General features: G+C 37.9%; 4 non-coding genes across 4 annotated transcripts; all 4 read left to right on the top strand.

Moving 5' to 3' along the window:
- Window positions 1-9,137: 9,137 nt before the first annotated feature.
- Window positions 9,138-9,210, top strand: Trnak-uuu (transfer RNA lysine (anticodon UUU)). The gene has a single exon. It is a non-coding gene; the product is annotated as a tRNA-Lys (tRNA).
- Window positions 9,211-9,647: 437 nt separating this feature from the next.
- On the top strand, window positions 9,648-9,720 carry Trnak-uuu (transfer RNA lysine (anticodon UUU)). Its single transcript has one exon. It is a non-coding gene; the product is annotated as a tRNA-Lys (tRNA).
- Window positions 9,721-10,730: 1,010 nt separating this feature from the next.
- Trnak-uuu (transfer RNA lysine (anticodon UUU)) lies at window positions 10,731-10,803 on the top strand. Its single transcript has one exon. It is a non-coding gene; the product is annotated as a tRNA-Lys (tRNA).
- A 627-nt stretch (window positions 10,804-11,430) lies between these two features.
- Trnak-uuu (transfer RNA lysine (anticodon UUU)) lies at window positions 11,431-11,503 on the top strand. The gene has a single exon. It is a non-coding gene; the product is annotated as a tRNA-Lys (tRNA).
- Window positions 11,504-24,253: the final 12,750 nt, after the last annotated feature.

Raw genomic sequence — 24,253 nt, 5'->3', positions numbered from 1 at the left:
ATCTTTGGATTTGCACTGTATCTTATTTGGTGCTTATTTCATTCAAAGGTGGCAGTTTCGGTGAGGTAATTAAGTGAGCTAAATATGGTTGCATGATAGGCTCTATCATATTATTTCATCTTTTCTTTCCACTTTTCATTATCAGTGTTTGTATACCACGTGGTAAATTACGTCATATATGCTACGTCGGAAGGCAACATTTTGCTTAAAATAATGACTTAAAACAAAGATAACTTTTCTTAAACTATACCATTTTAAATGAAACGAAGGCCAGTCTATGCCGCTTAAAGAACCCCGTCTTCGCTGTCTTACCAAAGTTTCATAAGGTTATTAGTTTTATCAAACACTTCGACAAACCTGTTTCTAAAATATTGTTTTGACAGTGCTCCGTCAGACAGCCGTATTGTAAAAAAGGTTTGTCGAAGTGTTTTAATAAACTAAACTCTCAATCAAACTCTGGTAAAAGACCGAAGGCAGTGCTCCGTAAGCGGCATAGACTGTGCTATGTTTCATTTATAATGGTGATGAGATAGCAAAGTTATCTTTGTTTAAGTCTTCATTCGAAGCGAAATATTGCCTTCCGACGTAGCGTTTATGACGCAATTTATCACGTGGTATACACACATTGATTATCAAAGCCTGTAATACTGGCGTAGGAGGGTTTATTGTGTTATCTATACTTTTGTAGTCTTTATCACCGAACATTTTCTACACCAAGCTCTTTTTTGCATCACACATTGACCTTTCAATATCTACGAAACAAACAAAAGAATAACACAAAACGCAGACAAAAAGCTGAGGTACAAGGTGACCGCTGCACCTGACTTGATTGGGTGAAATATCGTTTTGTTTCAACAAATTTCGTCTTGTCATTTCAGATAAGTCTTTATCGTGTTATCAGGACCAAAAATTGCCTGCAGATGTCAATATTAGTTATGATAACTAGCTGTGCCTTTACCGAACCCCCGGCGGCTTGATCGGACAGTTTTAAGGGCTGTTAACAGATTAAGGGGTCATTAGGGTCCGTCATCGTCAGCCCACATCTGATAAGCCCACTCTTTATTGACTGTTCTTGACTGACTGGATGAATTCGGAATGCATCGGGTTAAGAAATTAGTCATAAATTATGATTTAAACATTCCAGCTTTAGTGACAAAGAATGTGGTTATTCATACTTATGACCAGTGGTTGGTATTGTTGCATTGGCCATTGCTTGGAATCTACAGTCTCCACTGCTTTCTCCGTACAGGCTCCAACGGACTGCGACTGCTATGTTTATAAAATTGCCACCAAATCTAACGGCGATAATATTGGACATGTTCTGTTATTAGAATATTAATACATATTTAGACATATTAAAATGCTAAAATCTGGCTTTGCGTGTCCTGGTCAGGCCAGACCAGGACCATTAAACTGCTTGTTTCATGTCATGATTTTTTTTTGAGTTTTATTTAAATAAAATTGAATGCATGGGAATATTGAATACAATAATCGGATAAATTTATATTTAAGTCCATAGATCTACGTTTACAAATCGAATCTTAAAATCAGTGTGATATATACATACATTTTATTTTCATTCGTGATGATTTTTAAGTTTTTTCTTTATTTTAGATGTAGAAATTCGATCTTACAGTTCATAAAGTTGAACATAATGTAGTTCAAAAGTACATTCATTGTTCAATCGAAAACCTGATTTTTGGATAAGTAAATTTATGTATTATGCATTCAATTAAAGTACATTATGTATTTTAATATTATATTTAACATGAAGTTTGATTTCTAAATAAAGGTCCAGTATATTCAGTGCTTGTACAACAATATGTTTAAAGTCTGGCCCGTCCTGGCCTGACACAAAATGCTGAGACAGCAGGCCAGGCCAGGACAGGACAGGTTTTAGAACATGTCATACGTGAATGTTTTTTTTGCGGTTCCGAAATATCTTTCTTCTAGAAAAAATGTTTGAATACAAATACACATAATTTCGCCTTATCAATATCATTACTGACGTAAACTAGACTTGGTTGATTAAAGTAGCTGTTACCGAGTTTGTTCAAATGTTTCCATTTAATTCAGATTAACTTAACCACAAAGTATGCCCTGAATAGTACTAATCGTTTCGAACTCATGCGTATAGTAGCTTTTTGCTGACGTATTACATAGTTGTCCAACTTCAGGATAGTCGCCAACACAAAGATGGCAGTAGCTGTAATTGATAAAACAATTGACAACTTTGTGTTTTTTTAATCATTTAAACACCTGAGTCTTGTATCAATGAAGTATCTGGCAGGTTCAGATAGAAATTATCAAAACGAACTATGACTGAACATTTCAAGTGGGCTTTTGTTTCAACAAGATGACAGCCGCTCTTCAATGAAACTATGTGGGGGAGCATAGTACTTTAACTTAACTCCTAAAACTTGAGTCATATAATTTATAAAAATAACTCAAAGTATTCTGGTGTTTTTGTAAGACGTTCTACGGTCTTGTATTTACCCCTGTAATTGGGTTTCACTTTATAAGGTAGCAGCCATAACAAGACGTCCGTTCTTCGTGACCAGTGTAGTTCCTTCGGAGTCATTTAATATGACTTAGGGCGTTTTTGTTGAAACCAAACCAGTTTCAGTTTTGGTTTCAAGAGTTTCAGTGGTTTGGAAAACTCTTTCGATAGTTTTGATTGAAGCAACAAATGCATGGTTTCGTGTACAGCTTTAACAACATGGTGGAGCTTTTGCATGTAGCAATTGTTTCTGAAATTCTTCCAAACAATGCTACCGCAGATGGTCGTTCGATAGTTTCTAAAACCAGTTTCCGTTTTAGTAAAACAAATGATAAAACATGTTTTCATTTGATTTAAAAGTGTTTCAACAAATACACTGTTTTTTAAACCAATATAAAACCAAAACTAGTGTAATACCAGCAAGAAAGTTATTCTTGAAAACGTGCTTAAAGCGTCATAATTATTCCAGCATACAACACAATGACATCATTCGTATACATGTGTCATATAAATCATTTCGACAAACACTATTATTATACAATTGGGTTGGACAACAAGCTAAAACAAGATTAGAAAATGGCCCTCCCTGCATTTTTCCGATTTCTTAACTAGAAATCAGTTATGAATAAATCTATAACATATTTTTTACAAAACATGTTTTTAAACCCATACTACGAAGCATGTGTGTGGAGTTGGCTCAGCCATCGGCAATCGACAATCGACATTCGATAATATAGCAAATCTTCAATGTCGAGGTGGAATGTCGATCTGGACGGAATTCTAGCTCGACATTCGATATTATATAGCAAATCTTCAATGTCGAGCTGCAATATCGAGCTGGACGGAATTTTAGTTCGACGTTCGATATTTCATTGCAAATTTTCAATGTCGAGCTGCAATGTCGAGCTGGACGGAATTCTAGCTCGACATTCGACATTATATAGCAAATCTTCAATGTCGAGCTGGAATGTCGAGCTGGACGGAATTCTAACTCGACATTCGATTGATTGATTGATTGATCGATGGATGGTTTGATTGATTGATTGATTGATTGATTGATTGAATGAATGAATGAATGAATGAATGAATGAATGAATGAATGAATGAATGAATGAATGAATGAATGAATGAATGAATGAATGAATGAATGAATGAATGAATGAATGAATGAATGAATGAATGAATGAATTAATTAATGAATGAATGAATGAATGAATGAATACATGATTGATTGATTGATTGATTGATTGATTGATTGATTGATTGATTGATTGATTGATTGATTGATTGATTGATCGATCGATTGATTGATAGCTTATAGAATGCCAAACAGTAGTCTGTTTTTAAATAATCTGAAAAAAAAAATGTTGTCATTTATTTGTGTATATGTACAATCAAGCATTGTATTAAAACATGTCCTTTAAACATGCGGATTGATTTTTGGTGCAACATATGTACCCAGATATTAAAGGTGCTGGCCAAATGTACTTGTAATTATGTGACAACGCTTAAGGCCACACCAAATTGATATTTCGTTCCGCGGATTTACCGCTCCTATTTTTTTGAAAATGTAAAAAAAATATTTTTATTTTTTTTGTGCGCCCGCACCTCCATTTTGATCGCCAAGCAGATTTTTTTCAGGTAATAATTTATTAAAAGGCTAAAAATAATCACGTATAATTTTTCTACGCTAGTTTTCGTGTTTTTGTAAAGGGAAGTTACCGATGCGTATGTGTATTTATACTGTATATCGATCGGTTTAGCATGGGTTCAATAAATTCAATCAAAATGGCCCCTTCCGGTATAAACAATGTGGCTCGAAGTTTGGAAATTAAATCTTATTTTTGACAATAAATATGTTTTGAGCATGCTTGAAGTCATTGTTGATCGTCTCATACACTAAAGGATCATTATTTAAAGTAACCATTATGCAATAAAGCATGTGTATCTGAGACTGGTAGCGATTATATTGCGTAATTAGTGACTCGTTTTGAATGGAATTCGGAATGATCAACTTAGTACTATTTTATTCAAGTCATAATACAAGGGACCAACATTTTACCTCGTTACGACGATCCTGAAGATGTCACAGGTCGACTTAACTGGAACATGAGTCATTGTTTGGTCCAAATTGATGATTGTATCAAGCTCATTTTTGATCAAATTCTGACAAAGCAACAGTTTTGAACAACTATCTTTTCACAAATAGCGATATAAACACTGGTCTGGATATACCTCAACATAAGTAAGCCCAAGTTTATCACCTTATATTTTGTTTTTATTTGCAACATAATCCGGGATTGTAATGCGTTTGTCAATTGTAACCACTGCCCCGCCTACCCCTAGCCCTTGTTCCAGGGGTATACTGGGGACAGCAGAGGCAATGGGCTGTGTTTTTACCTTTCAGGTGGCCCTGCAGTGCCTAGTGAATGTGGTTTTGTCTTCATATTGAAAATTGTCGGAAATGGGCCTCAAATAGGTATTCAGGGTTGCGGGGCCATTTGGCAGGGATTTTACCAGCAGTGTGTCCCTGCAGGTCGGGTATTTTACCCGGGTTTTGAGAGACCGGAAGTCAAAGTCCCCGCTATTCCGGACTTAGGGGGGGGGGGGGGGGGGGGGGGGGCATATACAATTGGCTGGTGCATAAAAACATCTAAATAACCAAAAAAAGTACTCTGAAAAATACCCTTGTTCTTTTTGTTGCGCATGTCATTGCATTTCCTGTGATAATAAAAACAAAATTTAGTCTATGTTATATGGAGTCTGATGTTTGATGATGCCATTGTGTAAGTGATCATTTTTTACAAATCCAAAATCAATCATAAGTTATGTCTAAATACAGTTGCATATTATGTTAAACTGATTCAGGTAGATTTATATAAGTCGTTTCAAACTTTTTACTAAAAGCAGGGTTATTTATTATTATGAATGAATGTCATATTAAAGTACGTTCTAATTGTATAAGAAATTAGATTTATCCATATAATGTTTGTACTAAACACGGATGAATAAATAGTATGTATTCCGACATTTTCCCAATGTCCATTAGAGGTTCAGTTCAAGATGGCATTAAAATGGGTTAAGGGCAATTACTTTGAACAATCTTTCTTAAGAAAAAATATATTTTTCGCTCTTCGCTCGCTTCGGTTTTTATGAAAACTGACAATTTTTTTTTTTTTTCGCTCGCTCGCTCCAATTTTGTTTGGCAAAAATCCGAGGAACTAAACATTAATTTGGTGTGGTCTAAATAATAAATAATATTGCAACTTATTTGATGTTTTCTAGAGACTGAATTTGTCTTGATGTAAGCAATGTATAGTTTTGTCTCACAATTCCCACTTTACGGTACAATGTTGTAGAAATTATTTCATAGTTCATTCATATTTATATTTAACTCAATTAATATTGTTATTAAATGACATCTAGTATTTTCCCTGTGTCTGGCAATGTTCTAATTGAATACGCTGATAAAACGTTGACTTGACTTGATTATATAAAAGAGTGATAGCTTTTTTCTCCCTCAACGAACGTGTTTTCAGATGAGTGTATTTATTTTCCAAGTTTAGAATTATACGATCTTGTCTGCCTTCCTCGTAAACGTTCTTGACAGTAATTTCAGCAAGCAAATGGGATGTTAATAATACAAACTAGCGCGTATTTTAGACTATTATGACAATAATTTCCTCCCATATTAGATTTGTTAACTCCCGCCTAATGCCGCAAAATGCCGCATTCCCATTTTAAGGCTCTCCCCGGAAGCGCGTATTCTAAAACGTCGGAAATCAACGGTCCTCCGTCATTTAGCCTAATGCACCTTAATTATATCAGTTTGTCTTCCCCTTATAACAAAGTCAGGTCTTGGAATAATGCTTGACAACCGTTAAGAGAGATTCAGTTGTGGACACAGTTGTTTGACAGCGGTAGCCACACATAGGATGATTAAATGCTGGGTATATTTTTACTGTCTCACCGGGCAGGGCGCGTGTAAGGAAGTTCACCACTGGGCATGTGCGTTTTCTTGTCGTGCTGGCGCCCTAGGAATAAAAGCTTGAGCTTGTTAGAGAAATTTGTGTATTTTTCCTGAATAATTAGTTTTTGGTGAGATACTTATGTTGTAACCATTCAATTCAGTGACTCCAATTTGGCTTTTGTTGATATAACATTTATTTATACAGTTGAACCCCGTTGGCTCGAAATCGCTGGCTCGAATTTCTCTTTGGTTCGAATTGGATGTAAAGGGCCGATTTCCTTATACTGAAGGTAAGCATTCCCGCTTGGCTCGACTTTTCCGTGGTTCGAGGTAATTTTTCCGGTCCCTTCGAGTTCGAGCCAACGGGGTTTTGTTGTATACTATTTAAAAATGTGTCCATATGGTGTACAAGTTGAAATCAATAATTTACTAAAGCTCAAAGGCAATAAAAAAAGTTTGACTAATAAGATCAAGGACGTTTGCAGAAGTCTACTACAAATCGAAAACTATCACAGGAACTTGAAAATGCCCCCAAAGGGCTATATCTGACAAATGAGAAATTTGTAGACTAGTTATGTTTGTTTAGAACACGACATTGCGCTGGTACACGTTTGTTTAGAACACAACATTGCGCTGGTACACGTTTGTATAGAACACGACATTGCGCTGGTACACGTTTGTTTAGAACACGACATTGCGCTGGTACACGTTTGTTAAGAACACAACATTGCGCTGGTACACGTTTGTATAGAACACGACATTGCGCTGGTACACGTTTGTTTAGAACACGAAATTGCGCTGGTACACGTTTGTTTAGAACACGACGTTGCGCTGGTACAGGTTTGTATATAGAACACGGCATTGCGCTGGTACACGTTTGTTAAGAACACGACATTGCACTGGTACACGTTTGTATATAGAACACGACATTGCGCTGGTACACGTTTGTTTAAAACACGGCATTGCACTGGTACACGTTTGTTTAGAACACGACATTGCGCTGGTACACGTTTGTATATAGAACACGACATTGCGCTGGTAGAAGTTTGTTTAGAACAGGACATTGCACTGGTACACGTTTGTTTAGAACACGACATTGCGTTGGTACACGTTTGTTTAGAACACGACATTGCGCTGGTACACGTTTGTTTAGAACACGACATTGCGCTGGTACACGTTTGTATATAGAACACGACATTGCACTGGTACACGTTTGTATATAGAACACGACATTGCGCTGGTACACGTTTGTATATAGAACACGACATTGCGCTGGTACACGTTTGTATGTAGAACACGACATTGCGCTGGTACACGTTTGTATAAAGAACACGACATTGCGCTGGTACACGTTTGTTTAGAACACGACATTGCGCTTGTACACGTTTGTTTAGAACACGACATTGCACTGGTACACGTTTGTATATAGAACACGACATTGCACTGGTACACGTTTGTTTAGAACACGACATTGCACTGGTACACGTTTGTTTAGAATACGACATTGCACTAAAAGTCGGATGCTCTGTGCACTGCATGAGGGCACAATATGTTTCCTTTTAAAAAGGGAATACGTCAACATAAGACAGATGGGGCGGGGTGTACGTTCATTTAACGACGCCATCAGACTATCCATGAACGTGTACACCACTGAGAGCCTCAGCAATGTTAGGGTTTATAGTATAGTGTGCAGACATATTATATCCTATTAATCATATTAAGCTAAGAATCAATCCAATGCATTCCAATTCTAGTAAAATGTTGACCTGACGTTTACGCAATTAATCAAATTGCACATATTGTCTTCGTCAAAATATATATATGTCACGTATTTGCTTCGCTGATGTAGTCCGTCCATCTGTGACTCCTATCGGGTTAATGTTGATTGTTTTATTCTAACAGCTTGCAAGGAACACGCTAGTTTGCTTCAGTAGGGCTATTTTCTTGAAATACTTAATATCTTGATATAATGATATCTCAATAATAAGTAATGGCATTAATATGATTGGTTGATTAAGCCATTGTATTTTTGAACAAATCGCATATGAATTTGTCACATACTTTTAACGGGTATTTCACCTCACTGTCCGCATGCGCAGACTTTCTGCCGGTTGAAACCATAACAGTGACAGACTAAATACCACCCTATATGTCAACTACGAACTATAATGGTTTGTTTCGAATCTCAATAGGTTTCGTGTAAATAAAATAAAGTGTAATAAACTCTCATTGTTTAGAATTAGCTGGGTTTTGAACAGTATGAATATGATTAAAATTTGACACTAAAAATACATAATATATAAGTCTCATCTTCTACTTAGCTATTCGCTAGAGGAACTCAAAATACTGTATGCCAATTTGCATTTCGATCCTTAAGGAATTATTTTTAAATGGTTGAAAGATTCGAAGGTTTGCTGTCTTTACATAAAAAGACAGATCATGACCGATAATGAAGTTAGCTTTAATAATGCACACTATTTGGAATTTCTTACATGATCCAATAACACTCTCGTATTGTATGTGATTATAGTTTGCCTTAGGCTTAATTGATATACTGTAGTTAATGAAAATAAGCCATGAACCATACAATATCATGTTAATGACCTAACGAGAATCAATATTTTCTCATGTACTGTCATTTATTATTTTATCGCGACTGACATATGTGCCCGGCTAGCTCAGTCGGTAGAGCATCAGACTTTTAATCTGAGGGTCAAGGGTTCGAGTCCCTTGTTGGGCGCTTACTTTTCTCCTTTTTACTTATGCATAATATTTACTATTCTCAAATATTTATTGAACTTAATGAAGAGGGTGAAAGGAATGCAGCTACAAAAGAATAATTAACAACTTTAAAACAAGGAGGCAACATTTACTTGCGTGTTTTCGATGTCAGAAAGTACAAAAACTTAATTAAACTGCGTGCTAATTTAACTTGTAATTTGAATTATTTATAAACAATTGTATTGAGCACGGCTATTAAACAATTGCTGAACTTTTCGTAATAAAGCATTATTGTAAGATCAATATCCTACGGACATTCAAATACCATGGGGTAAAACTTATTATTGAATAAGTTACGGGTTGTAAAGTGGTGTGTTATGAAGAGTTTATACAGCTATATATGGTAGTAGTAACTTTTTCATGTACAATTATGCACTCGATAACCTTTCTCAGTGTGCCCGGCTAGCTCAGTCGGTAGAGCATCAGACTTTTAATCTGAGGGTCAAGGGTTCGAGTCCCTTGTTGGGCGCTTACTTTTTTTTTTAAATATATCTAGAAATATCATGTTTTTTAGGATTTTAAAATATCTATACAGTTATTTAACATGATGTAAAATCTTAATGATTAAGAAAGGGCAGACTCAGCGTATCTAACCTCGAACGCTATTTATATGAATTTGCCTATTTTTCAATGTTCATTCTTTAGCAATAAAAAGCACACATATATATTTTCAATCTAACCCGTAGGCTCGAACTCCATGGGAACGGCGAAAATACCACGAGCTTCGAAAAATCATCCAATTCGAGCCAAACAGGATTTCGAGCCAACAGGGTTCGACTGTTACATAATTTATTAAAGTAACCATTATTAATGCCTATGCTTTACGAGCATTTGTCTGTGTTTGTAACTTTCTGCATCATTGAACAACCTTTAATTTAAATTAACTGAACACAATGTTGCATATATCATCTATCATAAAAAAGACATGGTATAAATAAATAAGACCATAATTATCTTTGTGGTTTCAATAAGTATCCATATATTTATTAAATAAAACTGAAAACTATCAAAATTGAACTATTAATGTCATTAAAGTGCCCAAATATGTGAAGAAAATAATTTTGTCATCTTGGCATGTATCTAGCATGTTAGTATAGTCGATCCACTAATGTTAAACCGCGTGTAGTGACTTTCACATGAAAGAATAAGCGAGTTAAACCAGTGGTAAACTGTTCCCCTGTTAGAAGGTTGATACAACTACGTAGTTAGTTATATACATGACCATGAACATTTTTTGTATTTAAGTATTGTCCCCCATGCATCAACAAATCATTTCCACAAACAATTGTTTTGAAACACTACACCTGTATACAATATTTTGTCTTCATGCAAGGGTTGAGCATTGTTGATTTTAAAAATAATAACGTTAAGTTTATACAGTCTGGGACCAATAATACAATCTTACTCCCAGATACAGCTATATATGGTAGTAGTAACTTGTTCATGTACAATTATGCACTCGATAACCTTTCTTAGTGTGCCCGGCTAGCTCAGTCGGTAGAGCATCAGACTTTTAATCTGAGGGTCAAGGGTTCGAGTCCCTTGTTGGGCGCTTACTTTTTTGAAATTATCTCCCGAACTACGATTTAAATGATTTATTTAATGGAAATGCTGAATGTATCATATAGTATTGCCGACAATGTGATATAAAATCCAGTTTTACCTTATTCAACGCAGGTAACAAATGAAAGCAGTCATAACAGTCATCCCATTGCCAATCTGTCCCTCAGTCGGTGGAGCCTCAGATTTTTAATTTAAGGGTCGGTGGCACTTCGTTAAATTAAGGTAGATGAAGAAAAGGAATAACGATAACACTATTAAAAGCAAAAAAAAAAAGAAATCAAAGCGTTTTTAGAACAAAAAGTCTACATTTACTTTCACGTTTTTGATAAAAGAAAATTAGTTTTTATCAAATCATGTTAATTTAAATAATTTTAGCTTACAATATCATTTAATGTAGAGCGATTTTTTAAGGTTTCGTTATAAATTATGAGATCAATTACTATTTTATTTACATACTACTATCATTGAACACAGTCACGAGTTTCCTTACGTTAAGTTAGTTGTATAGATAATAAAGGAAGGATCTGATGTCAACAACTGTACCCACCGAGATAAAACGAGAATCAATATATCCTCATGTGCTGTCATTTAATAATGTATTATACGATATAATTGTGCCCGGCTAGCTCAGTCGGTAGAGCATCAGACTTTTAATCTGAGGGTCAAGGGTTCGAGTCCCTTGTTGGGCGCTTACTTTTTTAAAAGATATCCCCGAGCATCGATTTAAATGATTTATTTTTAATGGAAAAAACTTAATATATAATAAAGTATTTACGACAGTGTAATTTAAAATTCAGTTTAACATTGCCTCATGCACATAATAAATGAAAGCAGTCATACATGATTTGGTTCAATCTATTTCATCCTAGCTAAAGAACTTCAGCGAACACGTTATATATTACCTTTTTGGATGTGTTCGCTGAAGAGAACGCCGTATCCAAACCCTACCAGAATTCGTGACATTTTATGTGACGCTGTTATTTCACTTGTATGCATTGTACATACAAAATAACTGTATCCTCAGGTAAATGAAGTAAAATGTAGTTCACAAACACATTTTCAACGCTTTAAAGATAGTTGATTTAGCATTTTAATAAATCCTATTACAAGCATTCCTTTACTAGGTCATAGTTGTGTTCAAATTTAATCACGTGACACCAAGATTTTCAGAAAATACCCATGTGACCTCACAAATGTAGTGTTTATTTTGCTGTTATTTTTTCTATTTCGAATAATTAGTAAGTAACTAATAACAAATTTGGAATAAATCAATTGTTTTCACTTATCAAAAGGTATTTTCAGCCTTACTGCAATTGGATTCAACTAAATGTGAATCCGATTCTATAAATATAATCCATCGACGTCATCATGGTCATGTGATTGCATTGCATCATCACACTCAATTGATTCTGGTTGACTTGACTATGGGGGTTACGCCATAACTTTAATGTGTTGTAAACATCAAATTAATAAATATCAACATTAAAGTTATGGAAGCCAGAACTAATTTCATCCCAATGTCAATCTGTCTATCTGAAGCATTGCTTTAATTACATTAAACTCTAATTACTAATGATGCAACAATAAATAGCTTAACATGGGACTCCAAGTCACGAACCTCAGTTTAAAAGTCTGATGCTCTACCGAGCGAGCTAGCCGGGTACATAGCAGGAATCTGGGTGTGTGTTTTCGCCAGAGTCTATTGGCTGCATCAATGCAATGTTATTCCGAAGAGAATAATTTCGATCCAAAGTAGTAGTTTTGCTCCAACGATGATTGTTATCTGAAACGTTGCTCAGTCGAATGGAGAGCATGAAAGATGTAGGGAGCAGTCATGGTTAAATGGAGGTCGGCCAGGCTCCTTGAACGGCATCTCGGTTCTGGTTGCAGGCTGCACACATCCAAAGGAGGCCTATAGCCCTTTAACATATAATCGGAAGATTACCCTTGTGTCATATGAAACACGAATTCATATTAACGGCTATATACTTTTGTATCCAAGGAGAAAATATTTCAGCTTTCGTTTATTTTCCCCATGTTTAGTTTAACATACCGACTGTTTCAAATGTACAATAAGAAGTAACATAGAAGAAGAAAGAAAAAGAATGTTTATTCAAAAACAACATACAACACACTACATATTTGAAATAGGCCAATATGACCCTTGATCAAATTATTGCATAACATAATACAATAGCTAATGTATACATGCACGGCGAAGCATATTTAATTATTTATAAATAGGTTTATCTATATCACAATGTTAACAACTGTATCTGTATGATTCAATATACTTTTCTAAGTACATCAACTTTGAAATATTTTCTCTGTTGTATACCCATTATAGGGAATACTTCCGCTTGTATATACATATTTAATAACGAGCAAATGGCCCATGATCGAAGTAAAGAAAAATAAATAAAATCAATTAAGTTCTTAAACAAATGGACAAATCATAAGACACTAACTGTATTCAGCATACCAATATGATAATAATATAATGTTTATAACCTTAATAGTGAATAAAGATTTTGATGAAACTGGTTAAATATTTTGGTCGACCAGCATTAAAATAAAACAAACAATTTAGGTCTCCCTTAATTTGCCTGGATTAGGGTGTGTGTCTTTCTTATATCAAAAGCATTAAAGATAAATACAGCTAATTTCCTCACCACATTTGCGTTGTTGGATTTTAACAATTGAATAGTTTTGAACATACTTGGTCTTTCTCTATAGTAACGCTTGATATATTTACATCGTATATCATTATACAATATGCATTCAAATAAGAAGTGGTGTCTGTCTTCGAACTTATTACATGTAGCGCATAACCGTTCTGCTCTTGGCACGTTTCTCCATCGACCAGTCTCAATACCGAGCCGGTGTGAAGACGAACGTAATTTTGTAAGTGCTATTCTATACTTCTGAATATTGACTTGTTTAAGATATGACTGCATTTCAAAATTTGCTAATACTTTATAAAAAGTTGCTCTAGTTGAATTTTCTAATCTGCTATACCAAGTTTGAATAAAAGTATCCTTAACTCGACGCTTAAATATGCTAAGAAATTTATTAATGTTACCAACACCCTGTGCAATCCAAACGTTTTGAAAACCGAATGTGCATAACATGTTTTTCACCATAACCGCCCAGTTGTTTTTACCAGGATTATTTTCAATTTCAATTAACATGCTTTTATATATAATACTTATGTACTTTCGTTCACTACACAGGCGCGTAGGAGCTGGGGCCGCAGGGGCGGCGACCGCGGCCCCAATATTCTGGCTAGTAACGGTAGTACAGTGTAATATCTTAAACCAATATTGCAATATAACTGTTAATTTCATCAAATAAAAATCATAGCTTTAGCTGTAATTTTATGGCCCCAGCTGTATTTAAAAGTATAAATGAAATACAGCAGTCATAAATAACAGTTGTTGCTATATTAATAGATGCAGTCAAACCTCATTGGCTCGAATTCCCAGGGACCGGCGAAAATACGTTAAACTTTGGGAAATTCGAGCCAAGCTGGAAGTTTTACATTCTGTAGAAGAAAATCGGTCCTAAAATACAGTTCGAGCCAACGAGAATCGAGCCAAACGATTTCGAGCCAACGGGGTTCGACTGTATAGCTTATGGCGTACCAAATGGCTTAAACGTGTGCTCACCAGTATTAAAGTATTACAATATAACTACAGTCTTGGATAGCAATAATAGTTATAGTCATAAAATACAACAGTATGTTATAAATATGTTGAAATTATATGGCGTTTCAAATGGCTAAAATTGTCCATGTGACTACAATGACCTATCAAATATAGCTACAGCTGAATATGTATGGATATAGCTGTAATCTATAACTGTTCTTTTTTCCGAAGTATACACACAACTATAAAATACAGTTGACACTATTATACCAGAAATACATCTACATCTGTATATTTACAACAGACTGTTTTTAATTCACTGCTATGGCTATAAATTTATATCTACAGTAGTAATTTCAGACTGTTATTGAATTTCATTAGCTACCATTCTCATTCATAAGAGGTTTTATAATAATAAATGTACTCATAGCATCATCACTCTGGTGAACGAGGATGGTAACTACGTAATACTGGATATAATCATTAATTTAGTACCCACATTTTTTATTTAAAAAAATTCTCCTTTGATGCTATTTTTTATACGCAATGAGTGATTACCGCATACAACACCATAATAACAGAATTAAAAGATTGAGTCGAGAATGGAGTCCTGTATAGAGACTGACACGAGCCCGTACGTATTATGGACATCGCCATGTAATCCCTAATGATAGATGGGTATGAGCTTCGTCCCGCCCATTAACACACAATATCCCGAAATGGTGAAGTTTTATTCGATTATAAAATTCAAAACATTATTTGCAGTCGTTTGGAAACTTGACGCCATGGAGTCGCAGCTTTAAACCATTGTGTTTTATTTTCTTGATTTAAAATTTTGCAAGCATGTTACGTTCATTGAGGCGTAACGGATTATCCCGTTTTTGCATAAATGATGTTACGGTTTGGGAAATGATATGAATACATTAAATGAGAAGTGTGAATGAAATATCTTTCTCGCTCATTACTTAGCAGCCCATCAGGAGAATGACTTCGCTGGTTATAAATATGGGGAGAGATTTGATTTAATTTTCAATTTCAAATTACACATGAAATATTGCATTTAAATGCGCTCCGTGGTGCCTATACCCGACTAAGCACATTCATTACAGTGATTAAGTAACTCTACCAGGGCTTCATTACTCCACTTCATGAATAATAAATAAGAGAAATCACTCCAAGTTTTCTTGAGCGTTAAACGGTTCGGATTTGTTTTAATTATAACTCTTAACTCCAAGTTAGAAATTGGTTTCTGAAATTACATAAATGGTTGAAATTTTATTAATGTTAGTACAATTTCAATGGCTAAACAAAATGTATTGCTGCCCCGTCCGTTATTCGAATTAATTCTACGGTAAAATAAGTAAAATATTTTATAACAAAATGTGATTAAAACAAATGTATATGTTCTTATCATTTTCCTAAATAAATGACAAATTTAAATGGGTGGCAACGATCTCCATACGTAGGAATTCATACTCGGATTTAACATTGTGTTTATCATAACATTTGTTAATGGCTGATCCCTTTATTCTTGAAAACGGGAGCGTTCTAGCGGAATCATCCCTAATTGAAATATATTACTAAAATTTTGATTTATTTGTGATTTATTCCGGATTTATTGGGTGCCGACGTCATTTGGAAACCATTAGTTGTGACGGCGAAATTCGCTTCCCGGATATTGCCTCATTTGGAGAAGATTGCCGTGAAATACGAGCTGTGGATATTGAGAATAAATTCTGATTGGGTGTGAATTATTTATTGGCATTGTTTAATCTACGAATGTTTCCAAATCGTGCAATAACAAAGTGGCTGATCAGAATGTTATGTTGTGCTATGGACTGCGTATTATGAAAGCGCCCGTGCTTTTTACTGTGCGCATTCTTATAAAATATACTTGAAGTCAATAGCCGTAATATGGTAACGGAGTGTTTATACAATTGGTTATGCACCAGTCATTTGTAACCACGGCCCCCAGGTCCGGGGGTATACCGGATATAGCCGGGGAAATGGGCCGTGTTTTTACCTTTCAGGTGGTCCCGCAGTGCCGGGTGAATGCGGAGGTTTTGTCTTCGCTTTACATACAGCGGGGAATGGGCCTTACCTAGGGTCCCTGGGGTGCGGGGCATTTGCGGAAATTTTACCATCTGCTTGTCCCCCGCAGGGCGGGGATTTTAGCCGGGGTTGGCTGGACCGAAAGTCAAAGTCCCAGCTATTCCCCGGACCTGGTGGCGGGGCGTGGTTACAATTGACTGGTGCATGAAATGCAAATAATACAAAACTGTGTCGTACAGTTTATTCTTATATGTAAATATAGACTTATATGGAAATGTGAGTAAAAGCTGGACAGGGCTGGTATTCAATATTGGTCTTAACTGGACCTGAGAACGATATAGCTAATCGGATTACTTGTTATTAATAACTGACAAACAGAGTGAATGAAGTCAATGATGTATGACCATAATAATAACTGACGTCGCATATTGAATACCACCCCTGAAAATAACAAAACAAAAACACATACTGCTTGCAATTTTAAACATTAATGGCATTTACTGTTGCTGAAATTAAACCGTTTTATTACTCAACGTAGACTCACAACAACGTGTACACTATTAATTTTATTATATTTGGGCGATTCTCGGAAAAATCCCCAAAGCATTAACCAAACTGAACGAAGCCCCCTGAAAGGAATGCCTAATCCCTTAAATCCCTTCCATGATGTGATGTTCGCGGGGAAGATTAAAGGGATCAAAATAACATCATACTTATTGGTTTATTGCGAGTGGGATTAGCTCCGTAATAAACACTATTTCCTTGAATTAGCTGCAAATGCAATAAAACACTATTTACTTGTCATTTAAAATTGGAGTAAATGTTCTATTTTGGTGTTACATTAAAAGATATTGTGGTAAAAATGCATACCAGATGTTGCTAAAACACAAACGTCAAGAGTAAGTACGGTGGAAGAAAAAAGTTATTACGATCCATAAACACCGGCAAAAATTAATAATGCAGTGTGTGTATACCACGTGATAAATAACGTCATACATGCTACGTCGGAAGGCAACATTAGGCTTGGAATAAAGACTTCAAACATAGATAACTTTTCTTCTTCTTTTTCCTCACCATTTTAAAGAAACAAAGGGCAGTCTATGCCGCTTAAAGAGAATCACATACACTGAAATGGTATGCATTGAACAACACACGAAACATATCAAGGCAAAGCAGTTCTCGATCTTGGTGGTGGTATGTAAGCTTATTTATACTCGCACTCGTGCATTGCCCATTCGGCGAGTGCTCCGATAAGATTTTTAGTCATTTTAGGTTTTTGGAGCATAGTGCACAAACAGAATGTAACCCTGGTTAGAGCTACCTTGGTTCTTCAACGTGCACCAGTATATAGCACTATCACCCGGTACCCCTATTTAACATCCCTCCCGGAAGACGATTAGTACTTTTTAGTGGGGCGGCCGGGAATCGAACTTGCGATCCCTGGATTAGCAGTCAAGTGTGTTACCAAAAGAGCACGGATGCGCTACGTTTTCGATCTTTTCTATCATTTTCTTCATGTAGGTATGCCTCAGCAAATCCATTCAGTCTATTGGTCAGCTATTTTTACTGTCCAATCATAACTCTCAGATTCTACCCTTCATAGAGAGTTAGATCTACGGTGGTTATTGAGTACGGCCAAACGACATACAGTTATATACACAGTCCTCCCAAAACGAGTCGTATGGTGATACTTGACATATGTCAATAGTTTTCTCTTAAAAGTTATTTAGGGAAACATACTAAAATATGTTGCAATGATAGCTAAATAGTTCATTCCTTTATGTATGCGTATTGCTTGATGTTTGCATATTGCTTGATGTATGCATATTGCTTGATGAAATGCTTGACGGTATGCGTATTGCTCGATGTACACGTATTGTTTGATATATGCGTATTGCTTGATGTACGCGTATTGTTTGATATATGCATATTGCTTGATGAAATGCTTGACGGTATGCGTATTGCTTGATGTACACGTATTGATATATGCGTATTGCTTGATGTACGCGTATTGCTTGATGTTTGCATATTGCTTGATGTATACATATTGCTTGATGTAATGCTTGACGGTATGCGTATTGCTCGATGTACACGTATTGTTTGATATATGCGTATTGCTTGATGTAATGCTTAATGTACGCGTATTGCTTGATCTACGCGTATTGCTTGACGTATGCGTATGGCTTGATGCATGCGTATTGCTTGATGTATGTGTATTGCTTGATGTATGGGTATTGCTTGATGATGTATGCGCAATGCTTGATGTATGCGTATTGCTTGATATATGCTTATTGCTTTATGATGTATGCGTATTTCTTGATGCATGCGTATTGCATGATGTAATGCTTGATGTGTGCGTATAGGATGCGTATTGCTTGATGTATGTGTATTGCTTGATGTATGGGTATTGCTTGATGATGCATCCGCATTGCTTGATGTATGCGTATTGCTTGATGTATGTGTATTGCTTGATGTATGCGTATTGCTTGATGTATGTGTATTGCTTGATGTATGGGTATTGCTTGATATATGCTTATTGCTTTATGATGTATGCGTATTTCTTGATGCATGCGTATTGCATGATGTAATGCTTGATGTATGCGTATAGGATGCGTATTGCTTGATGTATGTGTATTGCTTGATGTATGGGTATTGCTTGATGATGTATGCGTATGGCTTGATGTATGCGTATTACTTGATGTGTATGCGTATTGCTTGGCGGTATGCGTATTGCTTGATGTATGCACATTGCTTGATGTATGCGTAATGCTTGATGATGTATGCGTATTGCTTGATGTATGCGTATTGCATGACTTGTTGCGGCGGGTATGTTGGAACATCGGACCGTGCACGACTTAAATGGTACGCATACAATAACGATTAAGTTTAATTGAAGTATATCTTATATTCCAAATGTATAAGTGTGTATGTTTTTACAATAATGCTTAAAGTTTTTAAAAACATATAAACAATATCTGACTATCATAAGCAGGCGGAATAATAAACATGCAGAAGTTTTCTGACAAAAATGACTGTATATTGAACTGCAAATTAAAACCCTATTCTACACCTACTTTACCGGATTGGTGGGACGGGGTGGTGCTATAAACCCCATGTTGTAAAACCCTACTCTACATCTACTTTACCGGATTGGTGGGACGGGGTGGTGCTATAACTCCCGTGTTGTAAATCCCTACTCTGCATCAACTTTACCGAGTTGGTGGTACGGGGTGGTGCTATAACCCCCGTGTTGAGAAACCCTTCTCTGCATCTACTCTACCGGATTGGTGGGACGAGGTGCTGCTATAACCCCCGTGTTGAGAAACCCTACTCTACATCTACTCTACCGGATTGGTGGGACGGGGTGCTGCTATAACCCCCATGTCGTAAAGCCCTACTCTACATCTACTTTACCGGATTGGTGGGATGGGGTGGTGAAATAACACCCATGTTGTAACCCCCTACTCAACATCTACTTTACCGGATTGGTGGGACGGGGTGGTGCTATAACCCCCATGTTGTAAACCCCTACTCTACTTCTACTTTACCGGATTGGTGGGACGGGGTGGTGATTTAACCCCCGTGTTGTAAAACCCTACTCTACATCTACTTTACCGGATTGGTGGGACGGGGTGGTGCTATAACCCCCATGTTGTAACCTTACTTTACATCTACTTTACCGGATTGGTGGGACGGGGTGGTACTATAACCCCCATGTTGTAAACACCTACTCTACATCTACTTTACCGGATTGATGAGACGGGGTGGTGCTATTACCCCCATGTTGTAAAACCCTTCTCTACTTCTACTTTACCGGATTGGTGGGATGGTGAAGTGATATAACCCCCGTGTTGTAAAACCCTATTCTACATCTACTTTACCGGATTGTTGGGATGGGGTGGTACTATAACCCCCATGTTGTAAATATCTACTCTACATCTACGTTACCGGATTGGTGGGATGTGGTGGTGCTATAACCGCCATGTTGTTAAACCCTACTCTACATCTGCTATAACCCCCAATGTTGTAAAACCCTACTCAACATCGACTTTACCGAATTGGTGGGATGGGGTGGTGCTATAACCCCCATGTTGTAAAACCTTACTCATCATCTACTTTACCGGGTTGGTGGGACGGGGTGGCGCTATAGACCCCCATGTTTTTTAAACCCTACTCTTTATCTACTTAACCGGATTGGTGGGACGGGGTGGGTCTAAAATCCCCCTGTTGTAAAACCCTACTCTATATCTACTTTACCGGATTGATGGGACGGGATGGTGCTATAACCCCCATGTTGTAAAACCCTACTCTACATCTACTTTAACGGATTGGTGGGATGAGGTGGTACTATAACCCCCATGTTGTAAATATCTACTCTACATCTACTTTACCGGATTGGTGGGACGGGGTGGTGATATAAAACCCATGTTGTAGACCCTACTCTACATCTACTTTACCGGATTGGTGGGATGGGGTGGTGCTATAACCCACATGTTGTAGACCCTTCTCTACATCTACTTTACCGGATTGGTGGGACGGGGTGGTGCTATAACCCCCATGTTGTAAACCCTACTCTACTTCTACTTTACCGGATTGGTGGGACGGGGTGGTGATATAACCCCCATGTTGTAGACCCTACTCTACTTCTACTTTACCGGATTGGTGGGACGGGGTGGTGATATAACCCCAATGTTGTAAAACCCTACTCTTCATCTACTTTACCGGATTAATGGGACGGGGTGGTGATATAACCCCCATGTTGTAAAACCCTACTCTATATCTACTTTACCGGATTGGTGGGACGGGGTGGTGATATAACCCCCATGTTGTAGACCCTACTCTACATCTACTTTACCGGATTAATGGGACGGGATGGTGCTATAACCCCCATGTTGTAAAACCCTACTCTATATCTACTTTACCGGATTGGTGGGACGGGGTGGTGATATAACACCCATGTTGTAAACATCTACTCTACATCTGCTTTACCGGATTGGTGGGATGGGGTGGTGCTATAACCTCCATGTTGTAAAACCCTACTCAACATCTACTTTATCGGATTGGTGGAGTGGGGTGGTACTATAATCCCCATGTTGTAAAACCGCACTCTACATCTACTTTACCGAAGTGGAAGGATGGGGTGGTGTTATAACCCCCATGTTGTAAAACCCCACTCTACATCTACTTTACCGAAGTGGAGGGATGGGGTGATGCTATAAACCCCTTGTTGTAAAACCCTACTCTACATCTGCTTTACCGGATTGGTGGGACGGGATGGTGCTATAACCCCCATGTTGTAAAACCCTACTCTACATCTGCTTTACAGGATTGGTGGGACGGGGTGGTGCTATAACCCCCCTTGTTGTAAAACCCTCTCTACATCTACTTTACCGGATTGTTTGGACGGGGTGTTGCTATAACCCCCCATGTTGTAAAACCCTACTCTACATCTACTTTACCGGATTGGTGGGACGGGGTAGTGATATAACCCCCATGTTTTAGACCCTACTCTACTCCTACTTTACCGGATTGGTGGGACGGGGTGGTGATATAACACCCCTGTTGTAGACCCTACTCTACTTCTACTTTACCGGATTGGTGGGACGGGGTGGTGTTATAACCCCCATGTTGTAGACCCTACTCTACTTCTACTTTACCGGATTGGTGGGACGGGGTGGTACTATAGCCCCCATGTTGTAGACCCTACTCTACTTCTACTTTACCGGATTGGTGGAACGGGGTGGTGATATAACCCCCATGTTGTAGACCCTACTCTACATCTACTTTACCGGATTGGTGGGACGGGGTGGTGATATTACCCTCATGTTGTAGACCCTACTCTACATCTACTTTCCCGGATTGGTGGGACGGGGTGGTGATATAACACCCATGTTGTAGACCCTACTCTACATCTACTTTACCGGATTGGTGGGACGTGGTGGTGATATAACCCTCATGTTGTAGACCCTACTCTACATATACTTTACCGGATTGGTGGGACGTGGTGGTGATATAACCCTCATGTTGTAGACCCTACTCTACATCTACTTTACCGGATTGGTGGGACGTGGTGGTGATATAACCCTCATGTTGTAGACCCTACTCTACATCTACTTTACCGGATTGGTGGGACGTGGTGGTGATATAACCCCCATGTTGTAGACCCTACTCTACTTCTACTTTACCGGATTGGTGGGACGGGGTGGTGATATAACCCCCATGTTGTAGACCCTTCTCTACATCTACTTTACCGAATTGGTGGGACGGGGTGGTGCTATAACCCCCATGTTGTAAAACCCTACTCTTCATCTACTTTACCGGATTAATGGGACGGGGTGGTGCTATAACCCTCATGTTGTAAAACCCTCTCTACATCTACTTTACCGGATTGTTTGGACGGGGTGTTGCTATAACCCCCCATGTTGTAAAACCCTACTCTACATCTACTTTACCGGATTGGTGGGACGGGGTAGTGATATAACCCCCATGTTTTAGACCCTACTCTACTCCTACTTTACCGGATTGGTGGGACGGGGTGGTGATATAACACCCCTGTTGTAGACCCTACTCTACTTCTACTTTACCGGATTGGTGGGACGGGGTGGTGTTATAACCCCCATGTTGTAGACCCTACTCTACTTCTACTTTACCGGATTGGTGGGACGGGGTGGTACTATAGCCCCCATGTTGTAGACCCTACTCTACTTCTACTTTACCGGATTGGTGGAACGGGGTGGTGATATAACCCCCATGTTGTAGACCCTACTCTACATCTACTTTACCGGATTGGTGGGACGGGGTGGTGATATTACCCTCATGTTGTAGACCCTACTCTACTTCTACTTTCCCGGATTGGTGGGACGGGGTGGTGATATAACACCCATGTTGTAGACCCTACTCTACATCTACTTTACCGGATTGGTGGGACGTGGTGGTGATATAACCCTCATGTTGTAGACCCTACTCTACATATACTTTACCGGATTGGTGGGACGTGGTGGTGATATAACCCTCATGTTGTAGACCCTACTCTACATCTACTTTACCGGATTGGTGGGACGTGGTGGTGATATAACCCTCATGTTGTAGACCCTACTCTACATCTACTTTACCGGATTGGTGGGACGTGGTGGTGATATAACCCCCATGTTGTAGACCCTACTCTACTTCTACTTTACCGGATTGGTGGGACGGGGTGGTGATATAACCCCCATGTTGTAGACCCTTCTCTACATCTACTTTACCGAATTGGTGGGACGGGGTGGTGCTATAACCCCCATGTTGTAAAACCCTACTCTTCATCTACTTTACCGGATTAATGGGACGGGGTGGTGCTATAACCCTCATGTCGTAAAACCCTACTCTATATCTACTTTACCGGATTGGTGGGACGGGGTGTTGATATAACACCCATGTTGTAAACATCTACTCTACATCTGCTTTACCGGATTGGTGGGATGGGGTGGTGCTATAACCTCCATGTTGTAAAACCCTACTCTACAACTGCTATAACCCCCATGTTGTAAAACCCTACTCAACATCTAATTTATCGGATTGGTGGAGTGGGGTGGTACTATAATCCCCATGTTGTAAAACCCAACTCTACATCTACTTTACCGAAGTGGAGAGATGGGTGGTGTTATAACCCCCATGTTGTAAAACCCCACTCTACATCTACTTTACCGAAGTGGAGGGATGGGGTGGTGCTATAACCCCCCGTTTTGTAAAACCCTACTCTAC

The sequence above is a fragment of the Mya arenaria genome, chromosome 15 (genome assembly GCF_026914265.1).
Source record: "Mya arenaria isolate MELC-2E11 chromosome 15, ASM2691426v1".
In the NCBI taxonomy this organism is placed as follows: domain Eukaryota; kingdom Metazoa; phylum Mollusca; class Bivalvia; order Myida; family Myidae; genus Mya; species Mya arenaria.
This window is presented reverse-complemented; position numbering and strand designations above follow the sequence as displayed.